The sequence below is a fragment of the Canis aureus genome, chromosome 1 (genome assembly GCF_053574225.1).
Source record: "Canis aureus isolate CA01 chromosome 1, VMU_Caureus_v.1.0, whole genome shotgun sequence".
Lineage (NCBI taxonomy): Eukaryota > Metazoa > Chordata > Mammalia > Carnivora > Canidae > Canis > Canis aureus.
The window spans coordinates 52,193,318-52,205,617 of NC_135611.1; the positions used below are offsets into that span (position 1 = coordinate 52,193,318).

The 12,300-nt window shown below is 39.7% G+C and overlaps 1 protein-coding gene and 1 long non-coding RNA gene across 4 annotated transcripts in view; one reads left to right on the forward strand and one right to left on the reverse strand.

Annotated features, from left to right (window-relative positions):
• Positions 1-12,300, forward strand: part of PACRG (parkin coregulated) — a 516,787-nt gene that overhangs the window by 484,896 nt on the left and 19,591 nt on the right. The gene's annotated exons all lie outside the window — the stretch shown is intronic.
• LOC144314835 (uncharacterized) overlaps positions 1,557-12,300 on the reverse strand; it is a 46,792-nt gene continuing 36,048 nt past the window's right edge. Inside the window, exon 5 of the long non-coding RNA XR_013380700.1 lies at positions 1,557-5,576. This is a non-coding gene — a long non-coding RNA (uncharacterized LOC144314835). The remainder of the gene's footprint in view (positions 5,577-12,300) is intronic.

Below are 12,300 nucleotides of genomic sequence, written 5' to 3' on the forward strand. Positions count from 1 at the left end.
AGAGAAAGAGCATAAGCAGGGGAAGTGGCAGAGGGAGAGGGAGAAGCAGGCTCCCTGCTGAGCAGGGAGCCTGACATGGAGCTCAATCCCAGAACCCTGGGATCATGACCTGAGCTGAAGGCAGACACTTAACCAACTGAGCCACCCAGGCACCCCAGGTTCTATCTTTTGTTGTTTTCTTTTTCCTTCCAAATACATCTTTTAGATTTATTTTGTTATGCCATTTTTGTCTTCTAATTTAACTTTTCCTTTGAAAAATTTCTTCCGATTTTATTCAGTTTGTTTTGGTGCTCCATTTCTAACTTTTTTCTTAAGATTTTATTTATTTATGACAGACAGAAAGAGAGAGAGAGGCAGAGACACAGGCAGAGGAAGAGGGAGAGAAGCAGGCTCCATGCAGGGAGCCTGATATAGGACTCGATCCTTGGTCTCCAGGATCACACCCCTGGCTGAAGGCAGCACCAAACTGCTCGGCCATCGGGGCTGCCCCTTTTCTAACTTTTTGAGTTAACTTAATTATTTTTTACTTTTAATTTTCATTTAATATAAAGATTTAAGGGATGCCTGGGTGGCTCAGCAGTTGAGTGTCTGCCCTCAGCTCACAGGATCCAGGATTGAGTCTTGTATTAGGCTCCCTGTAGGAAGCCTGCTTCTCCCTCTGCCTGTGTCTCTGCCTCTCTCTCTGTGTCTCTCATGAATAAATAAATAAATCTTTAAAAAATAATATAAATATTTAAGATGATGCATTTTTTACTGAGCGTTTTAGTGGCCTTTTGTAAATTCTGATATGCAATATTTTTATTACTTTGTTTTCTATTTATTTGTACTTTGGGATTATATTTTCTCTTTGAACTAAAATTGCTTAAATAAAACCAAGTCACTTGGTATTTACCTTTGCTTTTCTTAGATATACTTATTTGTCTGTCACTTGAGACATGAGCTTCAAATGATGCTCTTTAACCCCCAACTATTGCAAATGAGGCAATCAGCAAATAAGCTCCACTTCTTATCTTCTTTCCCTCATCTTTTTCTCTGCTAGTTGTGTCATTTCTACATTGTCAAAGCATTTTTAATATTTATATTTGTATTCCATTTTGCAGCCCTAATTCCCACATCATTTTAGTCTCCATTCTTCAGTTAAATCTACTCAATACCCAGCACTGATCATGTTTGTTATCTCTGGGCAAACTGAGGATTGACCTCTAGTAGTTTCTCAAAAAGGAGAGAAATAGCATTCTTTAATGTCACATTTTGAAAACTGTCTTTAGCCTTTGCACTTGAAGACTAGTTTGACTGAGTCCAAAAACACTGATGTATTTTGTTTTCTTGAGTTTGGATAGGTATGTCTCTACTATCCACCAACCTTGTGGTGGCTGTGGAGAATTCTGAGACCAACATGTTTTCCTGCTTATTAGTGACTCAGTCCTTTTGCCTGACTACCAAAGTATTTTTCTCTATATTTAAAAGGCAGTAACATAGGATATGTCTTGGTGAGATAATTCACAGGATCAGATCTTCAAGTCAGGCTCACAAGAATCAGAGATCTTGCCTCTTTATTAATAATTCAAATGGTACAAGTAACTTCAAGATACAGGGAAAGCATGAAGTCAGACAGTCTGTGTAGCCCCAAAGGTCTTTCCTGGACACATTAGGATGCACTCTCTGCCAGACAACATTTGAGGTTCCTCAAGGAATGTGTGGAGAGTATTGCTCTCAGTCATGAAACATTTACATTCTATAGTCCAGTAATTGGCATTTTTTCCACTATGTTTTCCCTAATAAACATTGTGAGGAGGTTCAGAGTATGTTTACATGAATATGTGGTCATTTCTTTCTTTTTTTTTTTCTCTCCACCTCCATCCCCACTTTCATCCCCAGGATAGAGAGGATGAGTGGGTTTGTAACCCTGCATTCTGGATCAGCTTTCCATGACACACGGTGAATTCTTCCAAAATATGGGCTCAAGTCTTCCTTTATTTTAATAATGATTTCTTGAATTAAGTTTTTAAATATTTGTTCTGTCCCAATTACATCTCTTCTCATGAGCTCCAATTATGCATATTTTATTACTTTTTTTGAAGATTTTATTTCTTTATTCATGAGAGTGGCAGAGACACAGGCAGAGGGAGAAGCAGGCTCCCTAGAAGAAATCTGATGCAGGACTTGATCCCAGGACCCGGGGATAACGATCTGAGCCGAAGGCAGGTGCTCAACCACTGAGCCATCCAGGAGTCCCCAGTTATGCATATTTTAAAAATCTCTATGCCTATTGTTTCTCTCTCACTTCATCTCTCCTCATTTTAAATTCCCCATTTCACTTTGATTTTGATCAAGTTCTTTCGTTTCTATGATCTGTCTTTATCATGTTTTCTGTAGAACAGTTCTTCCTATGCTGCTTTCAATTTGATCTTCATTTCTATGTTTTTTTTCCCTCCTACTTCTTTCCTGATTTCCGCCACCTCATCGTTTCCTCTGGTGGTCTTTCTGTCTGTTCCCCGAGATTCTGTGGACTCTCTTCATAGTTGTGATTGCTTCCTTGTTTATCTGTTGTCATTAATTAGGTTTTAATTTTCAAAGTTTCATCATTCTTGGCACAGAGACTTCTGTGCCTGCCCATATGCCAGTTTCCCCCAGCAAGTTTCACAACCCCTTCCCATACGTTTTCTAGGAGTATCAGTGCTATACCAGCTTTGGTTTCAAATTCCTCTATGATATGAGTTGGACTTTCCAGTCACTTTCTCTCACTTCCTGTGAGAGAAGAGGGTCCATTCCACAAAGATGGAGTGTTCCTGCCTTACTGTATCATCTGGGAAGAATTATTTTCCCAGCTTCCCCAAACCAAATCAATCTAGAAGGCTATCTGCCGGCGACCTGCCCTGCTCACCCTGTGTTAGAGTCCACCGCTACATCAAGCCATAGGTCCAACACAGTCATCACAGGTGTCTGGATGGGATGGGGAAAGGGTGTGGGGATGGGGAAAGGGTGTGGGGGGGTCCACATGTTTGAAGCTGTATTTAGAAAGCGTAAAGTTGCAACATATGCAAAATAGATGGAAAGTCAGGGGAAATTAAAAAGAAAAAAAAAAACTCTAGTACAAAGGCTATAGCAATAGTTAAAAATCAAGTTAAATCTTTTTCCCCCTCCATATGAAATCTATATAGTATACATTTAATTTCATTTAATTTCAGAAATAGAAATCTATAGCATGCTCTCTAGAAAATGAATCTTTAAATTCATCATCTTGAAGCTAAAATTTAAACAGCTTAGGTTCAATAATTGCCAATTCTAAGCCAAATATAGAATTCATGGAATAATGATATGTAATTGACATCTACTGTGTATGAGTCAGGCTACATTGAGCTAACCTTTTGATCTAGTAATTTAACAGCACAGGAAAAGAAATGAGGCCTACTCGATTTTAGCATGCATTCCAAATTCAATTAACTCTAACCAGTATATTGACAGCATTCTCTTTTCTTATTAAAATAAAATATCTTCACCATTCAAGATAAAAATTGGATGAGAATCATGTCCAAAAAAATCAGATCAAATTTTTCAAGAACATTTTAAAATGATTATAGATTAAATCATTAGTAATAAAAGCATTACTTTAAATATTCTGGCAGGTGATCTTTCCTTTAAAAATTTTTTTTGTTTGGATCACTTGAAGAAAAACTGCAATTCTCTTCTCTTCACTGAATAAAGCATTCAGATAATGTTAAGACATTTAAACTGAAGGCACATAGAATAAAAATTCTACCTTACCATCATGGATTTTAAATCAAAGCCTATGAGGTGATACACATACTAATGTTAATCTACACCCAGGCTTACACCATGTAAGCAAAAGAAACATTACCACTCCCTCTAAGTAATCATCAGCTCAAAGTTGTTCTCTTAGAACCTAGAAGTTAGAATCTAAGCAAAGTTCTTGGTCATCAAGTCTCAACTCAAATGCTGCCTCCTGATTAGGATGTGACAAGCACAATGTTATAGATACATAGACATGTGCTGTATTTTTCTGGTAAAAACAAATTTAAATATAGTTTAACAAACAGATTCACTTTACATTTTTTAAAATGTTTGCTATCCAATAGAATTACAGAATTGTAAAACTCTAAGTGACTTTAGGGATTCTCCTGGCCCTCTCTCCCTCCTGTACACAAGCAAACCATCCTTCAAGGAGATTGCAGCTGGCCCATGGCCACATGGGAGCTACCTTCTTGACCGAACTTGCATTCACATCATTAGTCTGTCATCACTGCCCTATGTCCCCACAAAGTTCATAGACAGGCATTCATATGGTGGATGGTGGTCTGGCAGAAGGAGCCCTGAACTAGGAAATGAGAGATGTGAGTGGTTTTTGGAAAGAGCACATGAAGATTCTAAGTATATTTAACAGATAAATCTCATTTTAGATATTTTAGAACATGGAACAAAATAGTATTGTAACCTAGATGACATCATATAATTGGTCTTCCTATCTCCTGATATCATTTCAGTTCCAGATATGTAGGGCCACCTGTCTCCCTGAGGATGCCTCTCTGAGGATGCTGTAATGTGTCCACAGTCAGATCCAGAGAGTCAGCTCTTTCCTCTACCTTGAAACTTCATCCTCTCTCAGTGTTCCCTATTGAAGCTAATGCTGTTGCTGCCTGCCCATCTGTATAAGAGACACAGACATCCCATCCTGTATCAAATTTAACACCAAGTTCTATCTCTTTTTTGTATCATCCAAAGTATGTCATCATTTCTCTATCATCCTAAAAGAAACTACTATGATCACACTGCACTCGGACAGTACAATAGCCATTTAGTTTATCCTCCCTTGAGCATTATCCAAACAGTAGCCAAAATGTAAAATTAACTGTCACTTACCCTTAGAATAAAGGCAAATGACTACCCTTGATGTGGCCCATGTCACCTGACATCACCTGACTTCAGCATCCACCTGACTCCGGCATAATCTGACTCCTGCTTACTTCTCCAGCTTCACTTTCAATACCCCCTCCCTTCCTAGTGGACCTAGTCTAGGTCCACTAGACTCATCTCAGTTTCTGAACGGGTCAACACTCTTCCACCTCAGGGCCTTTGCTCAAACTGTTCTCTTTATTTATAATTCTTTACACCCCCTTTCCCTCCTTATTCCTCCACTGGGCTTGCCCTGAAGCATCCAACTCAGGGAGCTCCCCTGACACTCCATGCCTGATCAGGCTTCTAGGTCCTCTGCTCCTATAGCATGACAAGAGTACATGCTTATTTAATGTCCCTCTTCCCTGCTAGACTGAAGCTCCATGAAGTCAGGGATTAGGTCTTCGGTCAACCACCATATCTTCAGTTCCTCACACAACCCCGACATCAAACTGAAAATAGAGTCTATCTTTGATTTAACCTTGCTGCCTGTGGTGGCAGGAAGAGCCAAAGTCACCATGGAGATAGCCGCCAATGCTGCCATTAGGAGGATGCTCAGTCCAGAGAGCTAAAGCAGAAGTGAAGTCCAAGGGAAGGAATGCAGCAACTATGATGGGGAAGGAGGAATGACACCCACTTCTGCTCAGGCGGAGAGGAAACCATGCCTGTCAGAAGAAGAAGTTGAGCTGTCAGAGCAGGTGCTGTGATCAATTTTCGAGATGCATTGGCCAAGGCATAATTATGAAGCATATACTATGCCGTTATAAATTTGTCATGTGTAGATGACAGCACCCAGCAGAGAGCATTGCCCACAGTAGGAACTCCATAAGCATTGTTGGTTTGAATTCAATACCAATGACAAAATGAGCCCAGCTATTTACCCAGGCTTCTGGAAGGAGCAAATGGCTCAGCACTCCCTCACACCATGACACACATGGCTTGTTGTATTGATTTCACTCCTGAAGTGGAGGAAAGTGCTGTATTACATGGTTCTGTCATGTAAATCACTTTTAAAAATTATTCTTCCATCTATAAAATTATGCATATTTTGAAACATGATCTATCTCTATGGAAGTGGAGAGAAGAATGGAATATTTCATCAGAATAACTATTTACTGACAATTCATACTATTTTATAGTCCATGTCTTTTGGAATGGATGGGAGTTCATTATTCACTGGTTTATAAAATCTTCCAGACTGAATGATGAACCCACATCTGTTACAATTGGTATGGATGATAAAACTGGTATGAATTGTCCATAAATATTTATTGTTAGGAAATATCAACACATATTGCTGTTTTTAGTAAAATAATGCATATTTTATTATTGATACATAAAGCAGGACACTTATGTTTACTACACATAATAACATAGCAATAAAATAATATTTTGTAGAATATCAGAGAAGTAGAAACAAAGACAAAATTTTGATTCTAAAGTTAGTTTTACAAAAACATTTTAAAGAGACCATGCTACTAACATGAGCCCCTTTGAAAGTTTTAAAAACTATAACTTAGTCAAGAATTGGCCATTAGTTTCAGAATCAGAGTATTATAAACAATTATATTAAACAATTGTATATTTATATATAAATAATATATATTGTTTATATACAGTTTATATATTTATATATAAATTTTATATAATAATTTATAAATTATGTATAATAAACATTATACAAGTAAACAGTATTAAAAATTATATTAAACCATTATAATTTCTGCTGTAGAACATAGATGATCGTCAAAAACCATCCTGAGAATAATTGGTATATTTCTGATAAATTCAACAACCCTACTATAAGCCTTGGGCATGAGCCATAAAACATGTTCCTTGCTGAATTCCATTTTGTCTCCCCTCCCCCCCAAGAAAAGCTCTTTTGGAGAAAAAATTTTCCACAACGAGTAACTTTAAAAATATGTAAACTATGTTTATGTGTCTGTGTGTCCGCATATGTGTATATGTGTGTACATGTATATGCATTGCCTTAAAGACCATCTGATCCTAGATTTTTTCTCAAGAGCAGATAAAACCTAAGAGTTCACATCTGACTTTTAAAAGTCTCTATGTTTATTGGTTGGTGGCACTGTCAGATGAAAGCAATTTTTCTGGACAATAGAAAACTACAAAATCAAGAGCCCTAAGGAAAGAAACCAATGGCAAACATGGAGTTCACATTCATTTCTGGTGTTCCTTATAGGTTAAAAAAGACAGCATGTTCTCGCTTTTCGTTTCACAAAGTCTAGTCAACATTTTTAAAACCTGATCGATACTTCTCCCCCTTACAAAAGGGAAAAGGACCTCTCCCCCCAGCAAACAGAGCCAAAGGCCAGTTTCCCACTGCAGCAGCCAGGAGAGCTTCAGTCCCTACTCCCTGGCCCCCTGCCTCCCCTGCTCCCTCCCGTCTCCCCACTCCAGCAGCAGAGCAGTGCCAGGAATTCCACCCCTCCTTGCTCCACCCTGGCCCCAGGGGCTCTGTGCAAGGGCTTCTTCAGTCCCTGCAGGCAGTACCAGGGCTAGCCCCAAAACTCTCACAAAGCCCTCCAGGGTTTATAGTTACAACTGAACCAGCAATGGCAACTCCTTCAAAGTTGTACATTTCTTACATTTTCCTTTTAAACTCCGCCTTTCTCTTACATAATCACCCAAAAGGAACACCCCTGAGCCTTAACAATTTACACAGATGCTCTTTAGACACTCACAGCTGGGGCAAAGAACTGCCAGCTTTTTTTTTTTTTTTTTTACTGGCTACATGAAATTATTTTTCATGAGTTTACGCAGACTAACCCAAGTACCACTTTGCTCTTCATGCTGTGTCCGGTGTGGAAGCCTCGCAGGGTGGCCTTGGCTTGGAAGCAGTTAGAGATTCTCAAAACACACTACAGTACAACTTTATTTCTTTTGCTTCCTTTTTTTTTTTTTTTTTCTAGAAATTAAGGAAACGGGGGCAACTGGATGGCTCAGTGGTTGAGCATCTGCCTTCGGCTAAGGTCATGATATAGGGGTCCTAGAATTGAGTCCCGCATCAGGCTCCTTGTGGCGCGCCTGCTTCTCCCTCTGCCTGTATCTCTGCCTCTCTCTGTGTCTCTCATGAATAAATAAATCAAATCTTTAAGAAAAAAAAAGAAATTAAGGAAATGATTTTTGAGAGGCTAGGCCTCCAGATCCTTTCTTTCTTTTCCTTCACTCTACAGAATTTAGACACTCTCCAAAATAGCATTTATTCTGTATCATCTTTTTAGGGTTTGTTTTTTAGCAGAAGATATTTGGCCTTCTGCTTGTGATCATGGCTATTTGTCAAACCTTACTGAGATTCTTGGGTTCTTTCTTAGTTGCAATTTCATCTTAATGGACTTGAAATTCCAGGTGCTAATAGTGTTGGGAGGAGCTTGTCAGCCAATTTACAGTGAGAATGATGCTGAGCCTTCAGCCACAAGAGTTAGACCCTTGGCCACGGTAAAGAAACACCTTTTTGCCCTCATGCCCTGTGTGCGTGGTGTTGGAGAGTGAACAGGAGCACTTAGGGCAGAGCATTGGAGCCGCAGGAGCCCGAGGACCTGCACTCAGATGCAGACTTAAGCTCGGTGTGGCTCTGAGCCCAGACCACTCTGGATGCTGGACTAATCTCCTCCACTCTTTCAGCCTGTTTCTCTACCTGTCAAGTGACAGTAAGATCCGTTGTGTGGGACTGTTGAGAGAATTAGACTCAATGTCTATAAAGTGCACACCACGGAGGAAACACTGCATAACTAATGGCTATTATTAACATTATCCAACTTCTGAAATTTAAAATGAGTGTAAAAGAATATGGCCATTATCATCATACAGAGTAGGAACTAAAAAAAAAAACCCTAAAAATTCCTTGTTGCCAGATTTATAATGTTGAATCATTTTATGCAGCACTTTACCTGGAATTTGAGCATAAAACTTGTTCTTGATTATCTCAGAGACATAATGCATAGAGAACTTTTTAATCACAAAATAACTACCCTTCTATACCACCAAAGCCTAGTGAATGACTTTTCTCAATTATCTCCTCAAAATACAGAGAACATGAAGTAGTTGTATATAATATCTAAAAATATCTAAAATGGTGACAGCGTGGTGGTATGTATGTAGTAAAAATCTTCAGGTGCGTTCTAAAGAGAAATACCAGCAAATTTAGGATTGTATTTTCTTTTGGGCGACTTACTCGGTGGCTCCTCTTCATTAGTGCAATTAACTGTGACTTGCCATAATGAAGATCAGAAGACGGTGACCAGTGAAGTTGGGACCAAGTGATAAAAGCAGTCCTCCACCAGGGAGGACAAGGTCAGCCCTGTGCCGTTGCAGTGGAAGACTGAGACGTACAGATCCAAGGTTGGGAATGGTTGCTGGAAACCATGATCATCCTGGAATTCCCTGTGCTGATACATGGCCCGCGAGGGCCGATGCTGGGTTCTGCCATTGGCCAACCTCTGTCGAGGTTTGCTGTTATCCAGAGTACTTGCCTGTCCTTCAGTTTTGTTTGTTTTGTTACTGACTTTCTTGATTAGGCATTAGCTGCATTAGGACCAGGTCAGTTAAAAGATGTCTTTCTTTATGGGATTCCTTTCCTTAGGTATTTCCAAAGCACCCCACTCAATGATGTCACAGATTGTTAAGAGTCATTATATTTCTTGTATTAGTCTTGTGTCAATGTTTCTTTTGTAAATAACTCTTAGTTTTTTCACTGACTTGCTCAATAGTTCTTTTTATGTTTTTAATATTTTAAGTACATAAGATTATATTTGAAATAGAATTCAGTGAAAGCTAAGAAAGCCTTATAACTAATCTAGTTCTGCCATGTAGTCCCATTAAAGAACTCCAAGAGGACTCCGGTCCAAGTGCCAACAACCACCACGAGACTGTATCAGCGAGTAAACACTCTCATGTGCCATCCCACATGTGTCACTGATGCTCTCCTACCCAACCCCGTGCTAGTCCCAGGAGGGAGTTATCATGATCCCATTCTGCCCGGAGGAAACGAAGACTGGCAGAGTTTAGTGACTTGCCCGTCCAGTTCCCGCAGCTGGTGGGTGGGGTGGATGCTGGGATGGTGCAGGCAGCCAAGGCTCTCAGCCTTTGCCATGCTGCCTCTCAGCTTTCTTTGGGATACCCATTTCCCACAAATCATTGCTAACCCTCACTCTGTGCCAGAGCTGAATTCACTTAATTCACACGCACCACAGAACAATCGCCGAGGGACCGGCTTAGTGGGGTCAGGTTATATCCATAAACTATTTTACAGGAGAGAATTTTCCAAGGACCAAAAACATAACGTATAGCAGCGCCCAAATCTCAAAGCTACCACGGCCCCTTTCTTTGGCTCCCGGAAATGCGCAGGCAGGCCCAGACTGAGCCAGTAGGGAGAAACAGGCCAGGAGCTCCTGGGTGGAGGGGTGGAGCCCTGGCTGCATCCGGCTGCCTCCCTTACAGCCCCGTGCCAGGTCCAGACCTCGCCCCGTGTGTCTAACACTCACTTGCCCAAACCCTAAATAACAGCTCCTGCCTCACAGTCTGTTGCAAAGATGAGATGAGTTCATACATTTCAGCACAGGACAGCACCTGGCAATGAAAACACTCAACAAATGTCAGCATTGTTATTACTAGTATGTCATGGCTTAAGGAGGAGAACTTGACAGGGCCCCATTCACACCCTGGGTATTTATGAAGGATGCTGCATTAAATGAAGTCAGATGTGCATGAGCTTAATGTGAAGTCCAAGATCAGGGTGAGGATGGGATATTTCTGGCTATGGCCGCATTTCTAGGGCCTCCTCTGATCTGTCTCTTCAAGGATTCTTCTGAAGGAAACCACTTCTACAAATCCTAACACTGACTTCCTTTCTCAGACGACCTGACTAACCATTTAACTCAAATCCCTTATATTCCTGGCCTCAGTTCTGGCAGCTTCACCCTGGGCCTTGAGTCACAGATTTCTGCCCCGTGTCCAGATGACCCTGCTACTTGCCAGCTTTGACCCTGCCTTGTACCTGGCATCCCAATGATCTGGCAATAAAGGTGTAGTGAGGGGGTATGAGGCAGACTCCTTCCATCCTGTAGTAATATTACTATTTCATATTCATTTTTGACAAAAGTTTCTTCAACATCTACCATATTAAGAGAGACACCATAGAAGATTCAAAGATAGCTCTTGCCTTCAAGGAACTTAATTCTTATAATTGAGATATTTTCCCATTATCTATAAAATGGGGTTCTTGGTGATAAGTGTTGTAAGAAAAGCATATACTCTGTATAAATGATTAAAAGAAGGAAAAATGTTTTCTGATTATTGTGATCAGGAAAATCTTTATGATACAATGAACTTTAGAGATTTTAATAAGCAGAGGTGGGGAAGGAATTCAGAATGAAGGAATGACAAAAGGAAAAATAAGAAGGTGAAGACCCCTTACTCTTGGTTACTGATAACAATTGTCATTTGATAACAATTTGTCATGTCATTTCAGCTAATGTTCCTGTGGGAGAGGTTTGGAAAGTCAGTGTTGGCCTCAAGCCCATTAAAAACGGCCTAATGCCAGGCCAAGCAAGCTGAAATTTATTCCACAGATAATGATAAATTTCCAAAAGTTTTCACCAGTGGAAACAAACTGAATTAATGAAGGTTTAATTAGATGGTTGAAAAGGATGAATTTGAGGGGATAGAAAGACAGAGGCAGGTGAGAATGGTGGAGACATTATTGCAGTAGTCAGACAAATTTGGATTCAGATCATAAGGGACTAAGTGTGGTGGCCAGGCCTGACAACCGCAGGGATGTGGCGTGTAGGATGGGCCTGAGTCACTCTCCTTACACTTTCACAAGTGACAAGTCCAAATTCTTTTAGTAACATAATCCAAGGTCTAACATTTTTCATGGAACAAAATTTTCACTAAAATAAAGCATAATATATTCAGAATGAAGAAGGAAATGTTATAGGAAACTGTCATTCAGCCAATGTTTGTTTTAAATAGTGCAAATTCAAAGATGCTTCTACTCCCTAACTGGATGTATTAATATTCCTCAATAATATTGAGTAATCCAAACCAGATTAATTCAAAATTCTGTTTCTTCCAGCTCTCTAAAAAGATCTTTCTCCATGCCTTTTGAGTGCACTATTATAGAAGATGGATATTACCTTCCGACCAGGGCTCATTGAAATAAATATGCAATCTCACACCCTTGCAAGGATTTTTTCAAAGATAGAAATAGATGCAGATTGATCCTGAATGTAAAAATCAAACAGAGTACTAATATTTATTAGACATCTTCCCAGTGGATCAATGAATTATTCAACTTACTAGAAAAGATTTTCCATTACTGCCCTTTATTGTTAATATGAAAGGTTTAACAGCAAGTAAAGTTTCTAG